The sequence below is a fragment of the Cuculus canorus genome, chromosome 9, assembly GCF_017976375.1.
Source record: "Cuculus canorus isolate bCucCan1 chromosome 9, bCucCan1.pri, whole genome shotgun sequence".
NCBI lineage: Eukaryota > Metazoa > Chordata > Aves > Cuculiformes > Cuculidae > Cuculus > Cuculus canorus.
This window is the reverse complement of record NC_071409.1, coordinates 14,253,991-14,268,536: the sequence shown is the minus strand read 5'-3', so window position 1 is coordinate 14,268,536 and position 14,546 is coordinate 14,253,991. Positions and strand designations below refer to the sequence as shown.

At 47.9% G+C, this 14,546-nt stretch overlaps 1 protein-coding gene across 24 annotated transcripts in view; it reads left to right on the top strand.

Moving 5' to 3' along the window:
- The first annotated feature begins 2,519 nt into the window (after positions 1–2,519).
- The window catches only part of LPP (LIM domain containing preferred translocation partner in lipoma), a 340,056-nt gene continuing 328,029 nt past the window's right edge, over positions 2,520–14,546 (top strand). For 4 of the 24 annotated variants that reach the window (XM_054075096.1, XM_054075094.1, XM_054075086.1 and 1 more), the window contains exons 1-2: positions 3,678–3,947; positions 6,012–6,124. The gene's annotated coding sequence lies outside the window, so the exon portion shown is untranslated. Of the gene's footprint in view, positions 2,893–3,437; positions 3,541–3,677; positions 3,948–6,011; positions 6,125–7,041; positions 7,103–7,216; positions 7,236–7,439; positions 7,553–14,546 lie in introns of those variants that run through there. The other 20 variants (XM_054075104.1, XM_054075101.1, XM_054075093.1 and 17 more) reach the window with 14 other exon arrangements.

Here is a 14,546-nt window from a genome sequence, read left to right as displayed (position 1 = left end):
ATTGCAGTGAAAATGACTTAGGTTAGAGATAAGGAAAGTTTTTCTAACCGTAAAGCTCTGGCATGGATCCTCTAAATATCCTTATGAGCAGGATAGATGAACTTCTATCAGGTATGGTTTAGGCAATGCAGCTCCTGCTTTATGGCCTGAGGGATGAACTCTTGTGGCCTTCCAAGAGCTCTTCCCTTCCTTTTTATTTTTTGTGATTTTATGTCTGAAATTTCACCAAAAGGCAGAGACCCAAACTCTGAAAATCAGACATGAGAAGGTGAAGCAACTGATCTAAAGTCATACAACTCAGGAAAAGTAGGAACAGAGGCCAGGTTTCCAGACTTCTAGTCATGCACCTTAAGCACTAAAAAACTTCATTTCCTTGAATTAATGTTGGCCCAAGCTGACTCTTGTATTACTGCCTCCTGAGTGGCCTATGCAATGTCAGGCATCTCAGTCATTGCTGTTTAATTCGTTTTGCTGCTGAGGTGCAGGGTGCGGTAGATATTACCACAGGAATGATTGCACATTGCCAGGTTTTTTTTTTATTTTTTTCCAGGCAAAGAGAAGATTTTCACAGCCAGGTTCAACACCTTAGATTTTCTACTTTCATTTCCAAAGTGTACGATATTGGTCTTGATAGGAAACCGAAAAAAAGAGACAATTCACGCTGTGCTTGACAAGGCAGTGACCATTCTGGGCAGCCTGTTACAAGGGTAATGGGCTGAGAATCAAAGTTCTGCTGCTGTGCTGCAGAGGATTAGTCACAGTTCATCTGCCTGTAAAATGGAGGTAGCAGTAGTTACTATCTCACATTCTGAAGCTTAAAACTTTTGGGATCATTCGAAGGAGGCTGCTGTGGATGTGTGAAGTATTTTCTCTTACTGTTAACATGACTGGAAAATTGCATAAGCTTGATGGATAAAGAAGCAATAATTGTTGGATACAGGACAAGGAAAATATTTGACCACTGGCTTTCTCTGAAATACTAAATGGAGAACACTTGCCTCTCATCTTGAGCCAAACAGTTTCTTTTCAGATGCTTCCCCTAGATACCAGTTAGCACAACACAAGGGTTGTTGCAGTTTTGCTAGAAAGATCGAACAGAGTAGGAAAAAAAAAGACAAAGATCCCCCTGTAAATGGGCTTCTCTGGAAGGTTGCATATCAGGACCCCATTGAGAGTCCTGTCACGCTGAGGTTGACAGACATCAGTGCCAGGAAGTCTCTCATGATCACTGCCTGACCCCTGCATCAGAAAATACCATCATGAGTTGTTCTTGGAGCATGATGAAGAAGGAGCACAATCCTGAAGCCTGGTGGTCAAAGAGCTCAGCTGGAAAGGAGACACTTGAACTGTAGATTCTCCAGGGACAGAGCTGAACCCAGGTTTCCAGGGCCTTGGGCGACAGGTTTGGCTGCTCAGCTTGTGCTGGTGCTATGGTCTCATCCACCGGTGCTTTAGAAAGCAGCCATGCCCATGTCTTTCACAAGAGATGTTCACAGGGTGCTATTGGCTCTCTAGGTACACCTATGGCATGGGGCCCTGGTGACTCACCAGCTGTTCTGCTTTGGCTTTGTATCTCAGCAGGGTTTAAACACAGGGTAGGTGGTTAGGACAAGGCAAGAGTATTTGTAGTCATAGTCATAATACTTAGAAAACGTCTGTGGCTGTGACTGACAGGCTTGTGCAGATTTAGCTCTCTCCATCCCTGGTGAGGAATTTAGCACCCCTGGTACAGGGGGTCAGTGCAAGACACCACATCAAGAACAGACAGGAGATTTTCACCAAGGGCTGAATTTGAGACACGTCATGCTTCCCCTGCTGGGGAAGGGGGTGCCTTGAGGTACGGTGGCATCTCCTGGGGTGCCCCATCTGCAAGAGCGCCTTGGTCAATCTGGGAACACACTTGCTTCTTTGGCAGCCAGGGAAGGGGGAGGGAGGCTCGATAACAACTCTACTCAGCTTCTGAAGTTTTTTTTAGACAATCGCTGTCCTTTTGAGGGTCCTTTACGCGCTAACTTTCCTTCCTTGGGCTGTTAAGTGGTGACTGTGGACATTAAAGCTGGTTATGGGATAAGATTGTGAACATCTTCTAAAGGTGCAGAGCAGAGCCCTTTGTTGTCAAAATGAAATACATTTGAAGTGCTTAAAAACTCATGCAGAAATTGCTTTCCAAATGAGTAAGGCTTGGCAACTCTCCCTTCCAAGGCCTGAACACAACGTAACCCTTCTGTCTTCCCCTTCTCTTCTGGGCAAATGCAGATACCCAGCCGCTACTCAAAGGGTAACATTCCATTATAAAAACAATCACACTCAAAATCTGAATTATTTTAATTGCAGTCCTTATGAATAGCCACAAACCAATCAAACAGAAGGCAATCAGACATTAGTTTCCCTTCCCCCTCTCCTTAGTATGCTCGACTGGTTTTGTTTTGAATCTCGGAGCAGGCAGCTCCTTTGCAACTCCGAGCAACTTTACCATCACCTTTTCATGCGCCCCGGTGGGGAGAAAAAGTTGGTTGGAAAAGCACCTAAAACCTCACGGGGAACCCTGGACAAATTTTTTTTCCGTGAAAAGTTGAATAGCGCGAGCCACGGGGCGCATTCCTGGGCCTCCCCGGGATCCGGCAGGAGGTGATGCCAGCGGGGTCGGTGCCCCCGAGGTACCGGGAGCTGCCGCCCCTCGCCGCGCGGCCGCCCCGGCCCTTACATGGACAAATCTGCCTGCAGGGAAAGGCAGGAATTTGGGCTCTTGACGTCAGCCCCAGGGAGAGCGCAGCAGCCCGGCGGGGCGGGAGGCAGCGCCCGCCGCTTTCGCTTTTTGTTTCGGGGCATCCCGCCGAGCCCGGGGCTGCCGTCGTCCCCCCTCCACACCCCCCTTCCTCCGCCCGAGGGGAGGTGAGGGCCGGGGGGGCGGCGGGAGGGATGTGGGGAAGCGCGGAGGGGGGGAAGGACCGGGAAGGAGGCGGGAGGTGGGGGATGCGGGGAAGCGAGGAGGCGTGGAAGGACCAGAGGGAGGGGGTGGGAGGTGGGGGATGCCGGGGGGATGCCGAGAAGCTCGGGAGGGGTGGAAGGACCGGGGGGAGGGGGGATGCTGGGGGCATGCGGAGGAGCACGGAGGGGTGGAAAGGCTGGGGAGGGGGGATGCTGGGGGGTGCTGAAAAATGCGGGAAGGGTGGAAAGGCCGGGGAGGGGGGATGCTGAGGAGCGCAGAGGGGTGGAAGGACCAGAAGGAGGGGGCGGGAGGTGAGGGATGCTGGGGGGATGCCGAGAAGCAGAGGAGGGGGGGGAGGAAGGACCGGGGGGATACGGGGCGGGTGCGCGGCGGCAGGGAGCGCGGAGGGTCTGGCAGGACCCCAGGGAGGGGACAGGAGGCGGGGGCTGCCAGGGGTGCCCGAGGCAGCGCGGAAGGGGCCGGCGGCGGGGCCGGGGGAGGCGGTCCCGGGGGGGCGGTCCCGGTGCCGGCCGCATCCCCACCGCCGGCCCCGCCTCCTCCCGCCGCCGCCGCCGCCGCCGCGCTCGGCTCCGCTGCCTCCTCCCCCCGAGGTATTGTTGCAGATAATAACTTGCCCCCTTCCTCCCCTTCCCCCTCCGCCCGCCGAGGCAGCTGTGCGGCAGCTGGAGCCCCCGGCCGGGGCGGGGAGCGCTGCGGGGGGGGCGCTGGCTCCTCCCTCCGCCCGGGGGGGGACACACGGCCCGGTGCGGGGCGAGCTCGGCCGCGGGGCGGGGGAAAGCTCTCCCGGTACTTCAGCAGCTCCGTTGCACACCTTTTCCCACCCCCCCCCCCCGGCCCTCCCCGGCGCGGGCGGTGCTGCCGGGGGCAGGTGCAGCCGGAGCGGCGGGGGGTGCACCCCCCCAGCGCTGCCCCTCGGCCGGGAGCCGTGGGAATAGCGAGCCGAGTAAAGCCCTAGCAGCTTTTTATACGCTAGGGGAGGCCCACCCTTCCCCAGCAGGTAAGGACGGAAAAGTTTCCCACACCCTTACGTCACCCTTGAGCTTTTTTTTTTTTAAATAGAAATTTTTGTGATAGAAAAGTTTTGTGATAGAAACTTTTTTAGTAGGTTTTTTTTTTAGTAGAAATTTTGGTTTTAATAGAAATTTTGTTTTTAACAGAAATTTTTGAATATAAATTTTTGAATAGAAGTTTTTGAATAGAAGTTTTTGTTTTAATAAATAGAAGTTTTTGTTTTAATAGAATCTATGCCCCTTTCTCTTCCTCTCCCCATTTGAAGGAGCAAATCTTATTCCTGCCGTTGTTCAGAGCGCTCTCCACGCCCTGGGGCTGCGCTGGGGAAAAGGCGGTGCTCCGGAGTAGGAGGTGTTGATGGAGAAACTCACGCTGTGATTGCAGTAGTTGCTGTACCTCGAGGTGCAGTTTGGCCCTGTTGGCAAAACAAATGAGTGTTGGATTCTCCTGCTTTGTTTTGATTAGTTTGTTTGTTTGTTTTCTACACCTGTATGAGTTGGTGTTTCGGCCCAGGTGTTTGGGTTTTGAGCTGGGTTCCTCCTTGGTATCTCTTGCCAGGCAATTGGTACACAATAGTTCTAACAGCTTGCAGGAACAGTCAAGCTTGCTGGTGTTTCTTCCTGCGCATTCCCAAGACCTTGGCCCTTTTGCACTAAAGTGGTTTTGACCCATGTGAAATGCAAATTCTTGCATGGAAACGTGAAGTTTTTGGAAGCACTCTGGATTTGGGAACTTATTTGCTTCCTTGGACTCATTTACCTGTGAAGTTTGTGCTTGTGCTTTCCAGGAATGATTTCTGAGAAAGAGTGGGGAGTCTCTAGATGTTTGAGAGCTGGGTGATAAAGCAGATGCTGGCTTACCAAGCAATTACAGATACACGGTATTAGGTAGGCAGGGGAACGCTTGGAGCCAAAAAAAAGGGGACACAGCATTTCATCTGTACGTTACCAGTCATGTACACACTGGAAAATGTTGGTCACTGTCCTGTGCATAGCCCAGCGCGCTGTGCAGCAGCACAGCTTAGGGATGCGAGGGACTTTCTTGTTATCCCCACCCTTGCTGCAGCAGGATTGGCCCAGGCAACATTAAATAATACTCTGAAATAAGGGATTTCCCTGGGGAAATATTTTCATCTGTGGATAAAGATTTACTGTTGAAGACTTCTCTCTGCCTGTTGTCTCCCCCTGACCACCCTATGACCCTTCATCTTACTGCTCCTAGATTTATTAGCTGTGTTATTCCCCTCTTTTAGTTGTTTAACCTTTGTTGGAAGGTTTTCTCTGCAGGATGGGCTGTCAGCAGGTGACAGCGTGGGCGGTGGTGGCTGTGGGGCCACCTGGCAGTAAGCCCCTGCCGTCAGTGTCTGATCTTGCCTTGCAGCTCTGGCAAGATGCTGGTGCTGCTGATGAGGGCTTAAGGCCTGCTGCCTTCTCATTGTTGAGTTTTATATATGGCTTTCCTTTAATTGTTTTCTTCAGTTTTTCTTTTTCCACCCGAGTCAGCTTGTGTTGGCTCTTGTGAAAAGCTATCAGGTTAGGGGAACCTCATTGAGGACAGTAGGAGTGCTGAGGGCTCTCCTGCCATTGGATGTCCTCTGGTCCATGTAGGCTCTTTTCCCACCACAGCGTTTGGAGGGTCTGTGTGGAGCACATGGGCTTCTTAGTGGTCTCTTGGCTGGAGAGAGATGTCTGGTAGTAGGTAGGTATGCGATGAGTTTGTTGCAATATGAAAATGAGCTCCTTATGTACAGAGAGGGCATTTGAGGTATTTATTTTAAATTTTTTTTTTTAACACTTTTCCCAGAAGTCAATCCCACCCATGTGTGAGTTGTTGAGGCTGTGGGCATGTCAGTTGTATGCATGTCCCACACGGCCAGCAGTCCCACTTAGAGGCATGCAGCCCTTAAGTGCTGCCTGGGTGGAAATGGAGGTTGCATCCAGGAATACCGAACTAAAACTATGTTTCACTAAAGTTTCTGTAGGCATAGTCCCAAACTGCTATGGATAACTTTTGCACGGTGTTCACAGTGACTGATTTTGTTGTTGTGCAGGTCCCGGTCACCCAGTGTGGTTGGTATCAACTGCCTGCCCCACCCGGTAAGCTGTCTGGGCAGGGAGGCTTGTACTGAGCTGGGAAAGAAGCTCCAATTCCTGTTGCGTTAAGGTGAGATTTTCACTTTTGGAGCATGCTTAAAGATCAGTCTGGGTGTTAGGGCAGGATCCTGGCTCACATGCCTGTCTCGGTGCAGGCTCCAGTTCTGTGAGTCCTATCCCCTTCAGCCTAGTCACTGTTTGGATGAGCAGTCATCCAGCTTTAGAGAGTAAAAGTATTGCATGATGTTGTCTGTGATGTGCTCTAGTGAAACTAGAGCAAAACAGCAAAACCTCACTCTAGGCTGGTGTGCCAGGATGTGGATTCCAGATCCCATATCCTGGCAGTTATGATTAGGGTATAGAAAATCCCAGATTCCTGTGCAGTTTAGCTGCCTTGCCTCATGGAAACTTGCAGAGGTCATTGAATCTCAAAAGTTGAATTGCTCTGAATATTGTCTTCAGCTGTGCTGTGTTACTGAGAAGTAACGGGTGCTCTTACCAGAATCAGGAACTGGGTGCAGTGCAATCCAAGCTTTCAAATGGTGTGAGAGCAGATTCAGATGTATATCCCTTGCCAAGCACTCCTTTCTTTAGGATGTTCAGGGATGAAGCTCCAAGGTTGGACTAGTGAGTTTTGCAAGGCACCTGGCAGTGTCAGCTACAGTTTCAGTGGAGCTGGAGTGCTTTTAAATGTATAATTTGGTCATCACTATATATTTTTAATTATAACTGATAGTATGAATTACGATGTGGTAATTCATGGCCAGAGAAAGGCAACTCACTTAATTTTGAATCTCTGGGCAGCACCTGCACCCTCTGCTCTGGCTGGCTCTGGACCACACTGGGTATAGCTTCTGGCTGGTAATCCGTGCTCTTCCCAGTGCAGTCTATGGCAGCCTTGGTAATCCCTTCAGGTGGAGGGAAGTCTCTGTGGAAGCATGGAATGGTTTTAAAGGTGGCATTTGGATAACAAAACATTTTCTTTAGGTACATCTGTGCTTTTTGGGTACATTATTTTTTGATGGAGAGAAGCCTTCAGGGAAGCAAGGTGAATACCAAGTCTGCATGACCCGTCAGAAAGCTGAGATTCAGCATCTGTTTGCACATGTGTGTGCACATGTGAGCGAGACAGTGATGCTCCTGCCTGCTTTTGGTTTTCCATAACCTGCTTCCTTAACCAGGTAGTTTAATCATCTCCCTTTGCTCTTGACCTCATAGCAGAACAATTCTGCTAAAAGCTAGGGAGCTTACTGGAACTGCAGCCGCGCTTCAAATGCGGGCAGGAGCATGGGAGGTGGAAACCATGGCTTATCTAAGGACGTGGGTTATCTGAGGAATGGATTTGCAAGGAACAATACCTTTAAAAAAATGTTGCTTACATGTAGGAAATTACAGGACTTGAAATAACTTTATGAACAACCATTCCAGAGGACGGATTGAGGGGAAGATGTTGCAATTGACTTTTACCTGTATGTTGGGATGCTGGAAGAGAGTGTTGGTAAGCACTGAAGAACTGTGTTTTCCTCTTTTTAACTTAGAGAGCGTTTTGTTACATGAAATAGAAACAAACAGAGAAAAGAAAACAAAAAAAATCAAACCGAAAACCACAGACCAGAAAACCCCCACTAAGTTTACAAGCTCTCAGAAAGCTTTTGCCTGCCCTAGAAGTGGGGTTGGAGGAGTACAGAGCTCTGCTCTTTCTGTTCCTCCTGCTTCTGAGCATGGCAGTGCAGTTAGGGCTCATGATGTTTCCAATCCATATGTGAAACCTCCCTCTGCTGCCTTCCCCATACCCACACTTAATCGTGATTAAGTTTACCAGTAGAGACACTTTGGTGGAGATTCTGCTTTCATCAAAGCTGGTTTCGATCATGTTCTGAGCAAGTGCAAGAGCTGGCATTAAAAGGATAATTTTTAAGTTGTTGTCAGCAAGTTTCTGTCATTTTAGACTGTTAGTATCTGTTGTTGGGATCTGTGGGTGACAGTGACACACGTCTGAGTCACTCAGAAGCACTCCCAAACTATCGCAATATGCTCAGGAAAGGAAAACAAACATCGGTGGAGTTGTGGGCTGATGATAACCTTTTCTTAGAAAAAGATATAAGCTTTTGAGCATCGTAGGCTGTTAAGGAGGATGTTTTCTGTTGCCCTTGATAGTGTAAGGGAGCCTTGTAGTACAGTGATTCCTCAGTGATCCCATAAATGGTTTCACTTGGTTTGGGGGAGTTGGGATGCTTGAGGGTCTCTGATTTATGCTGACTTTGATTCTGCGTGAAAGCCCCTGTCAGCCCTCTTTAGGGTTTCCAGATCTGGGTGGGAGGAATCCTGTTTTGTGTGTAAGTGGTTTTATGTACTTGAGCATCCTTGAAGTAGGTGCCGTTCAGCACTTGGCTGCCTTCTTCCCCTGCTACCACTGCCCAGTGATGCTTCAAGGCAGGCAAACTTCCGCCAAGTCTTGGATGATTGTGCTGCCAGTGGAATAGTTAGTTGAGTTTTAATATGGCCATTATCTTTAGGTAATAAAATATCAACTAACTTGCCATAACTATCTTGTTTAATGTCTATTAAAAGGCCCACATACTTCATTCGCTGGGTGAAATTTAATAGAAGTTCATCTTAGCATTTATTGCTTATTTAATTTAAAAATAAGTTGATCTCCACAGCTGGTAACAGGCACTGAGGATTTAATTAACTTTCAGTAAACTACTCTGTTAGCTCTGAATTACACAGGCAGGTCTTGTCTATGCATCAATCTGTAGCTTCCTCCCTTCCCTTTTTTAGGTGTGTGGATCTCACTGTGGGGAGCTGCACTTGTCTCTTTTCCCTCTGCTCCTTATCTCCTCCAGCTGGAGAGCCTCTGCTGGGGCTGCGCAGCTGGGGGCCATAACTGCTGAGGGATCAGGACACAGCTGCTTTATTGTGGGACCAGCCTGGCCAGCTGGGTAAGGGCAGCCAGGATGGATGGAGGAGGCTGACAGATGGTGATGTAGACCTTGAAGAAGTGGCTCTGGAGCCCAGTGGGGTGGGTAGAGATGCACTGCATGATAAGGTAACAGTGATCCAGCTCTGAGCCTCTGTTAAGCAAAACAGAGAAAATTTAAAAATTAGATGTTCCGGGCCAGGTTGGATGGGGCCTTGGCAGCCTCATTTAGTGGGATGTCCCTGCCCATGGCAGGGGGGTTGGAACTGGATGATCTTTAAGGTCACTTCCAATCCTAACTAATCTATGATTCTATGATCTCCTCTAAAGCTTTTTCAGCAATGTGTCTGGCTGCATGGAAGTCAGGTTGGTGGGGCATTTGGGGTTTCTTTTTGAAGATAAACATGGCACTATTTACAGGGGACTTGCAGACAGTCCTGCTGCAGTTGCTGTGTTCATTGTACCCCAGCTGCAGTGGTTTATAGCTCGGTAATGTGCATGTGCATCTTCGATGGGCTGTGTGTATGTACCCTAAGGAGCTCTCTGTTTCAGCAGTTTATTACTTCACCTTAACAGACTTGAATTACTCCACTTAATGAAGCAAGCTTGAAGGAAAGCTAGGAGTTTCCCAGACAGCACGTGGCATGCAGCGACTGGGTTGGGATTGTGATTGGATTAGCAGTTAAGTGGTGGTAACTCCAACTCTCCCCTGCCTCAATTGCCTGTGTGTGAGTAGCGTTGCTGTTTTTGCTCAATCCCAAAGGAGATCAGCTGTCTTGAATTTAACGCACCTCATTGCTTGAGGTAGAGACTTGATTTGCCTTCCATGGGCAAATCTTGAGAGATGCCTCAAGCTATTAGGGTGGCCAAGACAAGCCTTTAATCTGGATTTCCTGAGAGAAACAGATAGTGATTGCAGCAGCCACGTGGCAGTCCTGTGGTTAATTATGAGCAATGTGCTTGGTTAAAAGAATAGTATTGAAGTTGCAAAGTCCAAGTGCTCCAGAGCTATAAAATACCAGAATGAAGGCTGATGAAACCTTAATTTGTGCCACACTCCTGCAAGCAGGTATTATGATAGAGCCATGTAATTGCCAGAGCACCTTCTCTTTGTGCCTGGAGTGGAAGGTGATACTCAATGAGCAACTATTCGGTTTCTTTTCTTCTTGTGCAGTGTGTGGCCCCAAACCTTATTTACTACATACCATTTAAACTCGGGACTGAATGCAGAATTACTAATTTCCTCTGTGCTTTTCTGGAGTGCTTTTAGCTCTTTAATTGGAACATTTTGCAAGTTAGAGTAACTATTTTTTCAGTGTCTTCTTAGAGTGAAGGAAAAGTATTCTTGCCTTTTTACTAAGGGAACACTGAGGCTTGGAGAGGGGTGAGGTTGGGAGTTTCCCGTCATTCTAAATACTGAAATCCAGGAGGAAAATGCCAGTTAGACCAGGGAAGTTCTCTTTAATTTGCAGTCATAACTGATAATCAAACAGAGAAATGGTTGAAAAGAATTGCTTTTAATTACAGACTGATGTTAGCATCCTTTCCACCCAGCTCTGGAGATTCCTCTGAACTGCTTGTTGCACTTATGCCTATCTTTACAGTTCACCTCCTCCATCTTTTCTGCTTTTACCTGCCTCTTATGCGTTATCATCATTGTCCTTGACTGGGGAGCAAGGCTGTCTTGTGTGGGTGTTGAAAACCCTGGCTTAGTGTGGAAACTGGTCTTTGCCTCTGGCATTTAGAAACCAACAGATTAATGCTGTTGAATCTGGAATGCGGTGAGGGGGTCCAGAAATATGGCACAAAAAGGTGTGGTTGGTTATTTATGCATAAAACCATATTTTGAGGAGTAGATTAAGGATAATGTGGACTTCAAGTCATCTGCTAGATGCTTCCTCAGTGGCTTGTTTTCCTGTGTACAGTAAGACTGCCATTTTTAGGATAGCGTAAGCTTCCTTTAAAGCTGTAGTGGTTCTCCATCACTTCTAATCCTACAGGGCATTTTTTTAGGAGAATGATTTACGCCTTCCCTAGTGCAGTTCCACTTTGGTGTGTTTTCAGAGAATCCATTTCTTTCTTGGATTCCTTGGGATGCACAAAGCTGAGCTTGGAAAACACAACATTGTGTCTTTACCATTTAAGGAGGGCTCAGTGAACCTTCTGCGTAGTAAGTCTGAAATTCAAGTGTGTGAGTAATCCAGCTGAACTCTTTTCAGCTACTTGTGTGCCTAAGGATAAGCAAATGTTTAAGCACTGTCCTGAGGCGGATGGGTTGGCACGAGCTTGCCTTTTCACCACCTGGTGTATTGCCTTGCTGGGAGGGAGGTGGGGGAAAAAATAGTCTGTTCTAGTAACGCCCTACATTGTCTGGGGTCAGGCCTTTCACCATGGTATGAGTGTCATGCCCATACCTGTCACTCTGGTTCCCTGAAAGCTATAGCCGAAGCCTCTGGTCCCATATGCATGCATGCATGAGATGGTGTTTTAGCTCTTGAGCCATGCCTTCATGTTCAAGAAGTCCTAGCGAAAGTAATGTCAGGGTAGCTATCTGACTGTGTTGCCTGCTCCACAATCCCTCAGTCCCTTGAAGGTGAAGTGCAAGCAACCTTTTTTTTTTTTTTTTTGCAACAACTCTTGATAAATTTCTCATATCTTGGATGATTTCATTCGTACTTGATTTAAGGGTGTGCCCAATCTCATGGGCGGAACTGGATGTACAAAGATGAATTATCGCAAAGTCCCACATCAGATCATCTGGTTTGGCTCCAGCTGTCTTGGTGGACCTGCCTGCTAGGATGGGAATATTTTCTGCATGTTTGTTGTGCACATGGTACCAGGTTTGTAATGGAAGTGATTCCAGATGCTCTGCGTGTCCAGAACAAGACAAGGCCTATCCATCTAATGAATGTCATGATTAATTCTGGGTATGGTATTGGTGCTCTTCTGTGTTCCTGTCCATGCTTTTCTTTGCTTTTGATGCTGTATCCTACAGATGATGTTTTCTTGTGTAGTCCATAGCTCTGATTTTGACTTGTGGCATCTTGGGCTGAGTCTACCACTTGTTGTGCTACCTGAAGGAGAGTAATGAGTCTGCCGAACAGTGTGTGTTGAAGTCCTGTGAAGCTGAGGAAAGAGCACATGCTGCACCCTCGGAGTGGTGTCTGAGTCTGAGAAACTCCTGGCCTGGTGGATGAAGCTAAAGTGGAGAATGATGACAGAAGAGCAGAGCGATTGACTTGGGCACATAGAGACTGATTATGAGGGAAGACGAAAAGGATGTAAAAAGTGTTAGCAGAATGTGACTAAGATGGAGACCCCATAAGTATTGAAATGTATCTGTGGAGGAAAGGGGAACAGTAGCTTCTGGCAGAGCAAAGATGTATGTCTAGGACTTAGAACTTGATGCAAAGCATTTTGAGTCATGGGAATGTACAGCTCTGGTGGACCTGCCATCACAAGCCATTGCCACCTGTAATCCCTTTAACAAGTGTGCTTTGTTCCATCTGAAACCTACTTGGGCTCTTCCCCATCCTTCCTGGGGAGCTCATCTCCCTCACGGCTGTTTATCACTGTGGTTTGAGCCGTGCAGGCTCGCTGTTTCATTCCTCAGCCCTTAATCACAGCAGGCCTGTGTGAGAGGGAGGGACACCCAAGAGAAAGGTGAAACTTGATGCAAAGTCCCTTACCACAAGGAATTTGGGTGGCTGATCTGGTGTAGCTTGGCCTCTGTGAGCCTGCTGGAGGTTCGTGGGCTGAGAGTCTGATCTGTAGGCCTGGTGGGGCTACAGGGAGTGGGGTGAAGGCTTGAACAAGGGTGGGTTTCTCCTAGAAAGGGCAACGCATATGGCATTTTGGGGGGCTCCTGGTAGAGCTGCACTAGCCCAGCTTGTTAACAAAATTCGGTTACCCAACTGAATGGGGTAAAAGTGGAGGAGGGGAGCAGTATGACTCACTTAAATTAGCAGTGACCAAAAGTGGGCTATAAGCTATAGGTGACACCTCATGCCCTCAGCCTAGCTTCACGCAGTACTGTCTCTCAGGGGAGATATAGCCATATGTGCAAATACAGTGTGTGGGTTTGGGTCTTGGTTCAGCATTCACATCCATAAATAGGTCAGTCCCTTCCTTATGATAGCGTTTGTGGGCACTTTTCAAACATGAACCAGCTAATCCCAACAGATGTTTGGCAGCCTCTTGAGCCCACAAGGAAGTTAAATATCATTGCAGTTTGCTAGAGAGATGCCCTGGATTTAAATAACACCTGCTGGAAGAGCCCATCTAAGCTGGGGTGTGTTCATGGCTGTGTGGGTTCAGCTTTGTGAAGCACCTGCTGCCACTACATTGGGTTGGTATGACCACAGTGGCTTGTGTTGCCTTCAGCTGTGTGAGGGCCAAGCTGTTTCCATTGAAATCAAAGACATAACTTCCTTTGGTTTTTGAGGGGGAATGGGATTTACTCTCACTTTATTAAAATCCAGCTGAAAGGAGGGAGCTGTGGGTTTTGCTGACTGCCTTTGTCTGCATTCTGACGTGCCCTCCTTCTTGTTGGTGGTATTCTCTTCTTGTGGATAATTAACAGCTGGTCTGCAAAGAGCAACTGGGAACAAAGATGAGCTCCTGCTTCACCTACTTTTTTTTTTTTCCTAGATGCTCTGAGAAATGTTGGGATGCTTTAGAGGCTTGGTGTTCTTGCTCAAGAAGGGCTAAGAATTGTACTCATTTTTCTTAGCCCCTATTTTGTGCTCTGGCTTGATGGCTGTCCTGATTTTTCAGATAGAGTTCTAATTAAAAGGCACCTGAGTGGAGGGGGAGAGGAGGCAATAGGATAGTTCTACATTACTAATAAATCAAGGACTTTTCTTAGGTGTTTCCTCACTCAGATCTTTATCAGTCTCTATTAAATACAGATGTCATCTCTGGATACCAGAGTGTGCTTCTGTCTTCTCAGTTAAAGCTTCCTGAAGTTTCCTTAGGGCATAGACCCTGTGCATTTTTGCCATTCAGCATCTCAAGGAGAAGCCTTCATTATCTTCTGCTATGATGGAGGCTGTGGACCGCTCTTCCTCTCCCTTATGACTCTGAACCTGCTGCAGTTGCTTTGAGCGTGCCAAGCGTGTGCATCTGACTTGCCCTGTGCCTGCTGGCTGGTGCTGCCCGGCCTTTTTGTCTGCATTAGTTTAATTGAGTGAGGAGCGTGCAGGAGTACCTATTCATTCCCCTGGTAACTGTGCCTGACAATCAGAAGTTATTCTAGGAGTGAAGGACGGGTACAGATTTGTTTTCCTTGGCTGCAGATCCGGAGCCCCTAATAGTTTCTTGCTCATAGGAACTGAGGTTGACTTGGTTTGCCACTAATTAAAAGCCAAAAGGATATGGAGTTCTTTACAAAATAATTACCGTCTTTGGTGAATGGAAGAAAACTCTGCTTGCTTCCGATTTGTTTCCAACCCCTTCTGTTTTGCCATGTTACTCTTGCACTGGCCACAATGTATGGGAAGGTTCTGGCAGGGCCAACAGCCCAGTCCCTGTGCACAGGGAGTTTGTGCTTGAATCCTTTTTCTGCTGTATT